Source organism: Betta splendens, chromosome 7, assembly GCF_900634795.4.
Source record: "Betta splendens chromosome 7, fBetSpl5.4, whole genome shotgun sequence".
Classification (NCBI taxonomy): Eukaryota; Metazoa; Chordata; class Actinopteri; order Anabantiformes; family Osphronemidae; genus Betta; species Betta splendens.
The window spans coordinates 13,131,342-13,145,041 of record NC_040887.2 but is presented as its reverse complement, the minus strand read 5'-3'; the positions used below and the strand labels follow the sequence as shown (position 1 = coordinate 13,145,041).

The 13,700-nt window shown below is 46.3% G+C and overlaps 1 long non-coding RNA gene across 1 annotated transcript; it reads left to right on the top strand.

The window, feature by feature from the left end:
- Nucleotides 1–1,041: 1,041 nt before the first annotated feature.
- LOC114859196 (uncharacterized) lies at nt 1,042–3,485 on the top strand. Its single transcript, XR_003786480.3, has 4 exons — nt 1,042–1,338; nt 1,427–1,528; nt 2,019–3,338; nt 3,462–3,485. It is a non-coding gene; the product is annotated as an uncharacterized LOC114859196 (long non-coding RNA).
- The last annotated feature ends 10,215 nt before the right edge of the window (nt 3,486–13,700 follow it).

Sequence of the window (13,700 nt, the reverse complement as noted above, 5' to 3'; positions counted from 1 at the left end):
CACTCTTATTCCGTGCTTTCACTTTCCAGAATACAACCAATCTGAACCAAAGCCGTCATTTCCAAGCAGCCGCCGACTAACTGTCAAACCGATCGGCAGAACCCAGCTGCACATTACGTTCATAAGATGAAACTCCTGAGCTTGATTCGTAGTCTGTACTTTACTTCATGTCCGCGAGCCAATGTTTTCATTTTGGTTGGACAGTGCAAGCTGTGGAGGCTGGAGACTGTGACACAGAGACCATCAGGTACCACCTTGGAGAAGTTGTCACTGTGTCTTATGGAGGCTCAATGCCATAGATAATTTACCGAGTTAAAGTTGTGGTAAGCTTAACATCACAGTGCAGACTGGTATGTTACACACATCCTGTTTATGATGTTTCTTCTAAGCATCCTGCGCTCTTTCGCTCTCTCCAGCCTCTGTCCAGCAAGGAGGGTGAGCCTCCCCAGTTCCTAATCACCTAGAAAGTGTCGTTTAAATCACTGCTTTCTCTGTGGCTTGCTGGGTTTTGGGAGACTCTTCACAAAACCAGTGGGTTGCCTCCTCTGTAAACAGAAATACGGTCCAAGACAATGGTTTCCTAATACTGTGTTGTGTATCTATATCTATATAACTGTCATCAGAAATAAAAGACACTGCTTGTCGAAGATGCTGTATATTATTTCTTGTGTTCTCAGTGTATACCTCCTTACCATTTAGTACTGTAAATCTGAGCTGTCGGTGACAACTACGAGTGTTACCTTTATAAAGAGCCCAAGCCTTTAGATATACTGCAAATGGTTGAAGAACAGCTTTCGTTGAATTTAGGTATGTTTCCCAGGCGTTTGAGCTGAAAATGCCCAGAAATTGCCATAATAATGCATACTCCAACTCAGAAGGTGGCGGTAATGCACTACCCCAGTTTGCCAAGTGCCAAATACCTAAAGAAAAAAGACGAAGAAGAAGTCTCGAGATCTGATTGGTTATCGTAACTGTCCGTTCGTGTACAGCGCACAGGAGCCTGTTTTTGTTGGTTCTGAACGCCTCAGGCAGTCCTCAATGGTCCTAGCAACACAAGCCTGCTGAGATATGATTAGATAAAGACTTTACAATAATATACAACACTGGAAGCGGCGAATCAAGCGGAAATAATGAGACGAAGAAAATACACCATGGGGAATTATTTTATTTACAAAAAACAACTTTTCACAGTATGTTGGGGCTAGCAGAAAAGTTAGCTGCCCCTGGCAACCGTAGTGTCAGTAGTGAAGGACTTCCTCGCTGTCTCCAACGTCTGCGTCTCTCCTGCGTTTTCACGCACGTCCGTGCATGTGCATAAATGCCATGGAAACCGCTGACGTTAGTCTCTTCAGGCTTTGACTCCACAAGTTCACGAGTGGACTAAGAGGCACTGATAACAAAACCATCTGTGTTGTGATCTTTGCAGGCGAAATGGCTCGTCATTTGCCCCAGGGCCTTGTGAAGCTCTGGAAACGCTTCAAGCGTTGGAGAAACCGGAGGATCCAGCCGGAGCAGCCGGTGGGCGAAGGTAAGCGGTTCCTCCTAGCATCTTAACTAGTGTGTACAGTCTGACGATCAACGATTTAAACACTGAATTGAAGGTTAAATAATACAAATTGCTAAGTGTAATAGCAGTTGAATGTTTACAAAGGTGGAAACGTTGCCATTTTGTTTTGAGGGTACAGTTTTCCCCATTTATCGTTTAACATTTGCTAAAAAAAAAGATGGCGCCTTTGCGCCAGTTCTTGAGCACCATGGCAACAAGATGCCCAAGTTAAAAGTAGCTTAAATAGGCTCTATTAACACTTTAGCTTTTTACAGAGTGCTATGCTTTTCTTACAGCATTAACAGACCAGCGTTCACAGGAAGCTGCAGCATTTGTGTTTTTTTGACTTTCTAGGAGAGGCTGTTTAGTAAATTAAATATAAATTAAGTGACAACCCCACAGCTTGCTCTGCAGCTTCACATGTCTCCTGTTGTATAGTGTGTGACTGTTTTTCTGTTCTATTTACTTCCAGGTGGTCCAGATGGGCCTAACGGCGTCCACGTCCATCCTTCACCCACTCCTCAGGTGGGTGACTCATACACACCCCATCCACCTTCTCCTCCACGCTCTCTTGTTTTTTGGTCTGCTGGTCCTTCTGTTTCCCCTTCACCCCTCCTGTTCCTTGTTGCTTTGATGTTTCTTGCTTTTTCTCCTTCACCCTGTCCTACTCCTTCTTTTTCTTCTTCTTCTTTCTCACTCTCTTCTGCTTCCTCTGGTACTTGGTGCTCTGACATCTTTCCCTTTTCTCCTTACCCTTCTCCTACTCCTTCTTCTTCTTCTTCCTCACTCTCTTCTGCTCACTCTGCTTCTCTGTGCTCTCCTCCTCACTCTCTCACCTCTCCTTTTTCTTCTTCCTCGCCCTCCTCTGCTTACTCTGGTACTTGTTGCTCTGCTGTCCTTCCCTTTTCTCCTTCACCCTCTGCTGTTCCTAGTTGTTCTGCTGTCTTTCCTTTTTGTCCTTCACCCTCTCCTACTCCTTCTTCTTCTTCCTCACCCTCTTCTGCTTACTCTTGTCTTTGTTGCTCTGATGCCCTTCCTTTGTCCCCTTTACCCTCTCCTGTGACGGAGAGAGTGAAGGAGCTCATCCAGCAGCTCATCTTCCAGGAGAGGTAAGGAAGACAGTGATGAGGAGGGGGCTGCTCTTGGAAGACTCAACTGTGGGACACTGTTTCCTACAGTGAAACCAGTCTTGGATTTGACCCCAGGGCACCTTTTTTGTAGTTTTATTTCTATACCATAAGTTTAAATGTTCATTCCAACTTTGAGAACTAGCCTTTGCGTCTGGCTGGGCAGTTTTCAGGTCCCCGGCAGCGTCTGGCGCTGGGACCTTTCATTCTTTCCTGGATGAACACAAGTTTAAATGTTAATTTTTACCCTGAGAACTAGCCTTTGCGTCTGGCTGGGCGGTTCTCAGGTCCCAGGTAGCGTCTGGCACCTGGGCCAGTTTTTGCTGTTTTTTATATTTTAGCATGGCGGTTGGATGGACTTTTCTTTCACCCTGAAGGCTGAGTTCAGCGCCTGGCAGGGCCGTCGATCCCCCCCATGCAAGTTGCCCTAGCGTCTGGCGGGGTAGCTATTATGTTTCCTCCACAGCGATAGAAGGTCAGCTCAGTCACAGTGGCACTGGGGACACATGTCGTCTCCCACTGAAGCTCCTCGGTGGCAGATGACTGCAGTGTCAGGTGTTATGGAGGAGACACATGGCTGTCTGCAGTCCAAATCCTGCTCCACACTACAGGGAGCAGTGACTGACGGCTACTGACCATTACGTCTGTCTTTCCAGTGGACAAAGGTGAGTACAAGATTTGGTTTGGTTGACAGTTTCAAAGGAAGTAGTTGAATAGAAATATATTTATATTTATTATGTTAAATTTTATGTGAGATTAAATATGAATGAGTTTTTTATTACATGTAGGCTTAATTGAATGAGGAGAGGAGGTTGGAGGCCAACAGCAAACCAGAATCAGCTCCTGCTGAATGTAAATTATTGATTGATCTGTTGTTTTTGCAGAATAATTGTTATATTCAGTCATTTGCTATTGTGGTCTTATTAGTCCAACAATTGATTTTAAAGAGAGTAGTTGAGTAGAAATAAATATGTTTGTATTACATTGAAATTTAAAGTGATCCTAAAAATTAATCATCTTTCTTCACATTTAGGCTTATTAGGAGAAGGAGACGAGGGAACCAGGAGATGAGCAACGGTAAATTCAACTACAATGTTCTTCAAGTATTTCTCTGATCTATTTACTCACTCTGTATTCTCATGCTTTCACTTTACCAGAGACAACCAATCTGGACCAAGAGCCGGCATTCCAAGCAGCCCGGACCTAAGCTGTCAAACCGATCGCAGGAACCACAGCTGCACAATTACGTTCAGTAAGAATGACACGTCCTAGCTTATTCGTAGTCTGTACTTTACTTCATGTGCTCCTGAAGCCAATGTTTTCATTTTGGTTGCGACAGGTGCAGCTGTGGAGGCTGGAGAACTGTGACAACAGAGACCATAGGACCACCTGGAGAGAAGTTGTCACCTGTGTCTATGGAGGCTCAATGCAATAAGTAATTTACCTGAGTAGTAAAGTTGTGGTAAGCTTAACATCACAATGCAGACTTGTATGTTAACAACACATCTGTTTATGATGTTTCTTCTAGCATCCTGCAGCTCTTCGCTCTCTCCAGCCTCTGGTCCAGACAGAGGGGAGCCTCCCAGTCCTAATCACATAGAGGAAGTGTCTTTATCACTGCTTTCTCTGTGCTGCTGGGTTTGGGAGACTCTTCACATAACCAGTGGTGTTGGCCTCCATCTGTAAACAGAAGACGGTCAAGACAAGTGGTTGTCATAAATACTGTGTGTGTGTATATATATATATATATATATATATATATTTATATGTATATAATGTCATCAAGAAAATAAAAGAACTGCTTTGTCTGAAGATGCTGTAGATTATTTCTTTGTGTTCTACAGTGTATACCTACTTACCATTTAGTACTGTAAATCTGAGCGCTGTGGTGAAAACTACAGAGTGTTACCTTTATAAAGAAAGAATAAGAAATAAGAATAAGAAAACCTTTAATAGTGGGGAAATTACCTCTCACAACAGCAGTACAGATGAGCAAGAATACAGGTACAGAACAGTTTGTGTTGGCACAGTACAAAGCAGTACAGTACAGTTAGAGTGAGTATGAGGTCATTGCAGGGTTATTGCACAGTAATAGGTATAAGATTTGTACCGGTAACAATATACATGATTGTTCACAGATTTACACAAATATTGTGCAGAGCAGGTTGCTATATAAACCACTGATGCAGTGGGTGAGTGACTGTGGTGGGATGTGGTCAACAGTTCTGATTGTACAGTCTGACAGCAGCAGGTAGGAAGGATCTACGATATCTCTCCTTCACACAGCGAGGGTGGATCAGTCTGCTACTGAAGCTGCTCTCCAGAGCAGACAGTGAGTCCTCCAGTGGGTGAGAGACCTGGTCCATGATGGATGTCAGTTTAGCCAGGACCCTTCTCTCACCCACCTCCTGCACCGTGTCCAGAGTGCAGCCCAGGACAGAGCTGGACTTTCTGATGATCCTGTCCAGTCTCTTCCTGTCCCTCGCTGTGATGCTGCTGCCCCAGCAGACCACACCGTACAGGATGGCTGATGCCACCACAGAGTCATAGAAGGTCTTCAGGAGTGGCCCCTTCACTCCAAAAGACCGCAGTCTCCTCAGCAGGTAGAGTCTGCTCTGACCCTTCCTGTACAGTGCATCCGTGTTATGAGTCCAGTCCAGTTTATTGTTCAGATGCACTCCCAGGTACTTGTAAGAGTCCACTCTCTCAATGTCCCTTCCCTGGATGTGCATCGGTGGGATGACAGCAGGCTGCTGTCTGCGGAAATCCACCACCATCTCCTTCGTTTTCCCTACATTGATCAGGAGGTGGTTCCGCTGGCACCAGTCCACAAAGTTCTGAGTGAGTCCTCTGTACTCTGCATCGTCATCATCGGTGATCAGCTCGACGATCGCAGAGTCATCAGAGAACTTCTGCAGAACACAGCTGTCCGTGTTGTGTCTGAAGTCTGACGTGTAGAGGGTGAAAAGGAAGGGGGCCAGTACAGTCCCCTGTGGGGCCCCCACACTGCAGGTCAGAGTGTCAGACACACAGTCCCTGGCTCTCACAAACTGAGGCCTGTTTGTGAGAAAGTCCATAATCCACTCCGTCAGATGAAGGTCCACACCAGCCTCCTCCAGTTTGTGTTTCAGAAGCATCGGCTGGATGGTGTTGAAGGCCCTGGAGAAGTCAAAGAACATGATCCTCACATTGCTGCCGGGCTTCTCTAGGTGGGAAAGGGCTCGATGTAGGAGGAAGATGACAGCGTCGTCTACTCCTATGCCGTGTCGGTAGGCGAACTGCAGCGGGTCCAGGTAGGTTCCCACTGCAGAGCGGAGGTGACCCAGGACCAGTCTCTCCAGTGTCTTCATCAGGTGTGATGTCAGAGCCACTGGTCTGAAGCTGCTGGGGTCTTTGGCGTGCGGTGTCTTGGGCACTGGTACCACGCAGGAGGTCTTCCAGAGCTGTGGTACCACCCTCAGCTTGAGGCTCAGGTTGAAGACATGCTCCATAACTCCACACAGTTCGCCTGCACAGGACTTAAGGAGTCTGGAGCTGATGCCGTCTGGTCCAGCTGCTTTCCTGGCCTTGATCTTCCTGAGCTCACTTCTCACCTGGGTGCTGGAGAAGGATAAGGGGGGAGGGAGTGTCTTAGTGTGGTGTGAAGTGAGGGGTTAAGGAAGTGACTCAGTGTGGTGTGAAGTGAGGGGGTGTGGTTGGGATGAGTCACCAGTCGTCAGGGCTGAGGGTAGAGGGCTTTGTGTAAAGGTGTGAAGGGCTGTGGGGGCTGGTAATCCAGTGGTATGAGGTGACAAGAGGTTCGGAGGCAGCTGCTGGGAGGTGTGAGTGGGTGCTTGGTCAAACCTATTAAAGTGTGAGTTCAGCTCGTTGACCCAGCTCAGGTCCCCCTCAGCCTGTGGGTGTGGAGCCTTGAAGCCTGAGATGGTTTTCAGGCTCCTCCACACCTCACTCACATTGTTCTGCTGCAGCTGCTCCTCCATCTTCCTCCTGTAGCTGGACTTCCCCTCACGGATTTTCCTCCTCAGCTCCTTCTGCACCCTCCTCAGCTCCTCCCTGTCCCCTGATTTAAATGCTCTCTTCTTCTCCTTTAGCAGAGCTTTAATATCAGGGGTGACCCATGGCTTGCTGTTGGTGAAACACCGAACCCGCCTGGTGGGAACAGTGTTTTCACAGCAGAAGTTTATGTAGTCCGTTACACAGTCTGTTATTGCGTTAATGTCCTCCCCATGTGGGTCGCAGAGCTCCGTCCACACAGTGGTGTTAAAACAGTCCCCTGAGAGCCTCCTCGCTCTCAGCTGTCCACCTCTTCACTGTGCGGGGCACCACCGGCTGCCTGTGTACAACAGGTTTATACACAGGCAGGAGATGCAGGATGTTGTGGTCAGCTCTGCCCAGCGGTGGGAGGGAGGATGCAGCGTAGGCCTCTTTGGTGTTGGCATAGAATAAGTCCAGTGTTTTATTGTCTCTGGTGGGGCAGGTCACATACTGGGTGTATGTAGGCAGAGCAGCTGAAGGAGGTGCATGGTTAAAGTCCCCAGAGATCAGGAAGAGGGCCTGTGGGTGCTGTGTTTGCAGCCTGCTGGTGACTGAGAGCAGGGTCTCAGAAGCTGTGTCAGCGTTAGCGGAGGGTGGGACGTACACAGCAATTATTATAACGTGTGTGAACTCCCGTGGCAGGTAGAATGGCCTCATGCCCACCGCTAACAGCTCAAGGGCAAAGAGCCCAAGCCTTTAGATATACTGCAAATGGTTGAAGAACAGCTTTCGTTTGAATTTAGGTATGTTTCCCAGGCGTTTGAGCTGAAAATGCCCAGAAATTGCCATAATAATGCATACTCCAACTCAGAAGGTGGCGGTAATGCACCACCCAGTTTGCCAAGTGCCAAATACCTAAAGAAAAAAGACGAAGAAGAAGTCTCGAGATCTGATTGGTTATCGTAACTGTCCGTTCGTGTACAGCGCACAGGAGCCTGTTTTTGTTGGTTCTGAACGCCTCAGGCAGTCCTCAATGGTCCTAGCAACACAAGCCTGCTGAGATATGATTAGATAAAGACTTTACAATAATATACAACACTGGAAGCGGCGAAATCAAGCGGAAATAATGAGACGAAGAAAATACACCATGGGGAATTATTTTATTTACAAAAAACAACTTTTCACAGTATGTTGGGGCTAGCAGAAAAGTTAGATGCCCCTGGCGATCCCGCGGCAGGTCGTCTGGACGGCGTGATCAGGGACGGCGGTCCTGAGGACTAGGTTCGCTCAGCCTCCAAACCTCTACAGCAGTTCTGAGTGGGAGGACTGCTCACCCGTCTGGATCGCCTCTGACGAGATCCAACGAACTCAAAATCCAACCTCTACTCTGCCCGGTGAGAGAGATTCCGTTTTGTTGCGACTTATTGAGGAGGAAAAAAAGAAAAGAAAACGGGTTTGAAATTGGTTTCATTACTTGGCTCTGATCATTTGGTTTAGGGAAAGTAAGGCAATTATTCTAAAACATCCGCAACTAGACTAAAACAACGACAAAAGAAAATATAACTAGGAAAAGAGATAATAATATTTCTAAAACGACTATGTGGCTGAAAACATCTAAAATATAATAATTAGGACCAAACAAATTTTTAAATTAAAAAAATTTAATATTCGGGTAAAAAATTAATTAGGTCAAAGTCTGCCCTGGTGGCCGAGACGGTGGTTGCTAAGGGTTGGCTCGTGGGACCGAGCTTGTTTTGTCTGTACTGAGGATACAGACCAGTGTGCAGATCTGAGCGCAGTCCAAAGGGTGTGGACAAGGAAATAAAAGACGGCTTCTGAAATACGGAGCGCGTTTGCAGGGGGAAGTGGTTTTGAGATACGAGGGACCCGGGTCTTAGAGGGGCCTGACAGTGAGGGACCACTTCCGAGAACCCTGTCGCTGATCTGAGCGGTTCCCTTTCTACGGAGACGTCCGTGGAAGAGAAATTTCGTAAAAAGGTTCCGGCCGGAACACACAAAAAGTCTAAGGCAGAAAAACGCCGGGACTCTGAAAGATGGGTTCGGGGCCACCAGACTGCAGCATTACAAAATTAATGAGACGTAAATATGGTGATGAGTGCGTGTCATGTCTTCACGACTGGACAAAACATTATGGGTTTCAAGAAGGTGGATCACTCAGTGTGAAGGACATACGCGCTTTAAAAGAAAAATTAGAAGAAAAGGAGAAACAGCTCCGTAAAAGCAAAACAATTAAAGTTAAAACTTTAGAGGAAATTGAGTTAAACAACAGGTGTCTTGAGATTTGGGTTAAAGAATCCGAACGCAGGGAAAGATTAAAATGCCAAAAAGAACTAGGAGGGAGAAAGGATGAGAGTGGTGACGTAGCTGGCAGAAAAGATAACAACTCTGTGGAAGCTTGCACACCGCCACCATACACACATACATACACACAACATGATGAGAAACAGAGCGCTCCCACTGTTTCTGCTTTGTATCCTTTTGCAGAGCTGAGCGCGATCAAGGTGAATCCCGACCTGGACTCCTTCTAAGTCAGCAGGAGGGCCGGGCAGGGTGGACAGCAGGACCAACAGCCTGACCAACAACAACAGCCTGATCCACAGCAACAGCCTGCCCCATATCAGCCTGCCCCATATCAACAGCCTGCCCCACACCAACAGCCTGGCCAACCTCTGTTATCAGGAGCTGCAACATCGGCTGCAGAGCAGTCAGAGCATGTGGAGGACAGTGTAAATGCCACACCAACTCATGGAATGGATGTAGAGACGTTCTGGGCCAATTCACCTGTCGGCTTCATTCCTACATCATCCACTGCCACAAGCTCTGCCCATGTGTAGCATGTGAACTACAATGTTTTATATTTCACCAATTATCCATCCATTGTTTTTTGTTTTATGTTATATTTTTGTATTATGTGCATGGTTTATGTGATTTTTATTTTGAGGGAATTTTTGTTTATTTATTATTTTTTTGAATTTTATTTTCTTTGTGACCTCTGCCCTTTTGGCTATGTAATTTCCGGCCAAGTCGCGCTTCTTTCCTCAGACGGCTTCGAGCCTCGTTGAGGTAAGGCGAATTTGTGCGGGTGCTCCTGTATATATGTTAACACATGTTGTTGATAAATGATAATTCTAAACTTGCATTTCGAAGTTAATAAATTATTTTTGTTTAAGCGTCAGTATTTATTTATATGTATTTTGTAAGAATGTACAGCACTGAAATGAAATGCTAAAGTTAGCTGTTCGTAAGCTAGGTTTGTGGAGCATGTGTTCGGTCTTTCATGCGGTGATTCTGTGTTTTTTTTTAAGGCTGTGTATGTGAGAGACTGATTGATGGAGTCGCTGTACTGTTTATTTTATTTTACACAGGTATGTTTATTCCCTCATTGTCCTTTTTATCTTTGGTTTCATTAAGAGTTTTAATTCTTTCATTTTTGTATTTACTGTTAACATTTGGTGTTGTCCAATGGAAACATATTATAAAAGTTGCCACTGGTATGTTAAAGAGTAATAGTAGATTGTTTGAAATAAGTATATGTTTATTAAGCTATATGATCACCCTGTGATTTATTTTTGTTCATATTAATTTAGTAAAATGTATAAACGGTGTGATGCACTTCTTGGCCTCAGTCGGCTTCGAGCCTCGTTGAGGCTGTGTATGTGAGAGACTGATTGATGGAGTCGCTGTACTGTTTATTTTATTTTACACAGATTTGCAAATAAACCAGTCGGCAAGGCAGCAGTCGTCCTGTTCTCAACATAAGAAAACACAACGCAGAAGATCTTTTCGGCCAAGACTAAGAGTGAGGATAGGCCGGCTACACATGCACCAACTGCCACTACGAGTGCTGCCTCTGCAACTACCAGCGTTCGTACCCTGAGGAGCAACACACCAGAAATCAGCTTGCCCATGGTGGAAGTGGCCGGCCCTGAAGGAAGCATGTTAGTGCACAGACCATGGACTAGCGCTGACATAGCTGACTTTGCTCAAAATCTCCCAGACATCACTGTATCAGGAAAGACATTCGGTGCCAACCTTCTGGCTTTCTGCCAGGAGTACAGACCCACTGGAGCTGAGATCCGTCGCATCCTGGCCAAACGTCTTTCAGCCTGTGAATATCAAAAACTGACTGGACAAATGCCTGATGTGACACTTGCTCTCAAACACAAAGACTGGACAAACAACTTAAATGATGGATTCGTTGACGCAGTGAGGACGCTTGTCACCCACCTCGAAACTGCGTTCCCCGACAAAGTCTGTATGATTAAAGTCACGACATGCAAACAACAACCAGAGGAATCAGTTGATGACTTTGTTCACCGCCTCACCACCGCATACAACACACACGGAGGAGTTCACCCTCCCCCGGAAGGAGTGGGAGGACTCATCTGTTCAACATACGAGAGTCACCTGTGTGAACTGGTGATGAAAGGCTTACTCCCTGAAGTTTTTGACGCCGTGAAGCAGTCACACATCGGATGGAAAGAAGAAGCGTGTCTGTCTGACCTCACAAGACACGCACGCCATGCTTATGACACTCCAGCAGAAGAAGCTGGCGAAGAAGGAAAAACAACAGAGCGAATTGTATCTGCCATCCTTGGAGATGTTCTCTGCAATGCATAACAACAACAGAGGAGCGAGCAGGTTTCGCGGGCGAGGACGAGGAAGAAGAGACCTCAGACGGAATTGGCACAACAGAGACACAGGGGGCGCATCTGGAGATCCAGGAAACGCTTGCCACATCTGCGGCGAGATGGGACACTGGAAGAAGCACTGCCCCCGGCTACGTCAGGTTCCACCCTCCCGGGCACTCTCGTCAGACTGACTAGAGGAGGAGCCCAGCGAAGGTTTCCGTTCACACGATGACGTAGACGGTATCGCACAGACACACACACACTCGCTCACACTTGATACATGCTCAATCGATTCAAATTCATGCTTGCCTGCTTGCAATGAAGACTTGCTTTCTGCTCAAAATATCCCACAGAGTGATTCTGAAAAGAATAACAAACAGCTAAATGACAACTGCTGCATGACTTTACAGTCAAATGGTTTCAAACAATTTCCTGAGTTTGCTCTGACGGTTCAAGGTGAACGTATGTTGTTTTTAGTAGACTCAGGAGCAACAAATTCGGTAATAAAATCTTCCATGTTTTCCAATCCACCTAAATATAATAGGTTCGTCTGGCCAGACAATAAAAGAAAAACTTACTGTGCCTCTGTCTTGCACAACATCAGACAGCAAGACACTCAAACATTCATTTTTGCTTTCAAACTTATGCTCAGTTAATCTATTAGGAAGAGATCTCATGTGTAGTTTAGGTATTTCACTGATTTCCACTCCGGAGGGAGTGCAGGTCACAACCACGGACAATGTGAATAATTTTTCTTTTGTTTGTGTTAATTTCAGCTCAGAGCCGCTGCTCTACTCTTATCAGTGGCTGCTGAAGGGAGAGGCTGTAACTGAGGCCCTCATACAGGCTGCTCGACAGCTTGTTTCCTCACAGAATACGACCTTTAGAGACTCATCTGACCTGTCTTGTACAGCACATGTGTCCACTGGTCCTGATGAGAAGTTTGAAAAATCATGGTTACGCACACATGCGGACAAACTGACCTCAACCTCTCTATTTTTGGATGAACATAGGTCTGCGCTTGCGATTTCTCTCACTAACGAACAAGAGAGATTTGTTGATGCTTATTCTACAGATCCACATGTCCTTCTGTCAAAACATGACGGAGACAGATGGCAGGACTTGGGTCCTTTCGTGGACAGATGTCAACGGGAAGGAGACTGGCAAACGACTTCCGACCCAAATGTGATGTATTCACCTACTTTGCATGCTTACAAAAAACTTTTTCAGTCTAACTTTCATGCGCAGCATACAGTGCAGTTGGTACCTCAACATTCCACACACACTCCACACCACGTGTTTTTGTCGGAGGACGCGCTGACGCAGTATCCAGCCTTACAGGAAGTTCCAGCTTCCCTGTGGGCGACACACAAATATGATGTAGGTTTGATCAAAGGGTGTGACCAAGTGGTCATCACGCCAAAATCTGACTACAGACCATGCAAACGGCAATACCCTTTAAAGAGAGAAGCAATTGAAGGGATAACACCGGTGTTTAACTCTCTTTTGAAAGCAGGAGTCATCGTCCCATGTGACAACTCTCCAGTGAGGACTCCACTCTTCCCAGTTAAGAAAATCAGAGACAAAGGACAGCCAACAGAATGGAGGTTTGTCCAGGATCTGCAGGCAGTAAATGCGGCGGTCCAACCACGCGCGCCTACGGTACCGAACTCCTACACCATTCTTTCTCAGGTTCCGCCCAAGGCTACATTTTTTTCAGTAATTGATTTGGCTAATGCTTTTTTCAGCGTGCCCATTCACAAAGACAGTGAATTCTGGTTTGCTTTTGAATTTAACGGAAAGTCATACACCTTTACCAGACTGTGTCAGGGGTATTCAGAAAGCCCTACAATCTACAATATGGCACTGAAAGACAGCCTGGATGATCTTGTCTTGTCCCCAGGCACCGCCCTGCTGCAGTACGTTGACGACTTGATGATCTGCAGTGAGGATCAGGAAACTTGCACAGCAGACACGATCAAGCTGCTGAAACACCTGCATGCTGCTGGACACAGAGCAAGTCTGTCTAAATTACAGTTCGTTCAGACTGAAGTTACCTTCCTAGGTCACATCATCACCGCTGAAGGAAAATCCATTTCACCTAAAAGAGCTGAAGCTATTCAGAACCTGCCTAAACCGTACACATACAAACAGCTTATGTCCTTTTTAGGCATGTGCTCTTATTGCAGGAATTTCATTCCTAACGGCGCCGTCTTGGAGGCTCCGCTTAGAGCTCTGATGCAGACATCTTCTGCATCCACCACCCGCCTCATGTGGACGTCTGAGGCTGAACAGGCGTTCACCGACCTCAAACTTGCTCTTCAGTCGGCTCCTACTTTGGGTCTGCCTGACCCTACGCGACCTTTCACCCAAACAGTGGATGAGAAATCAGGTTGTATG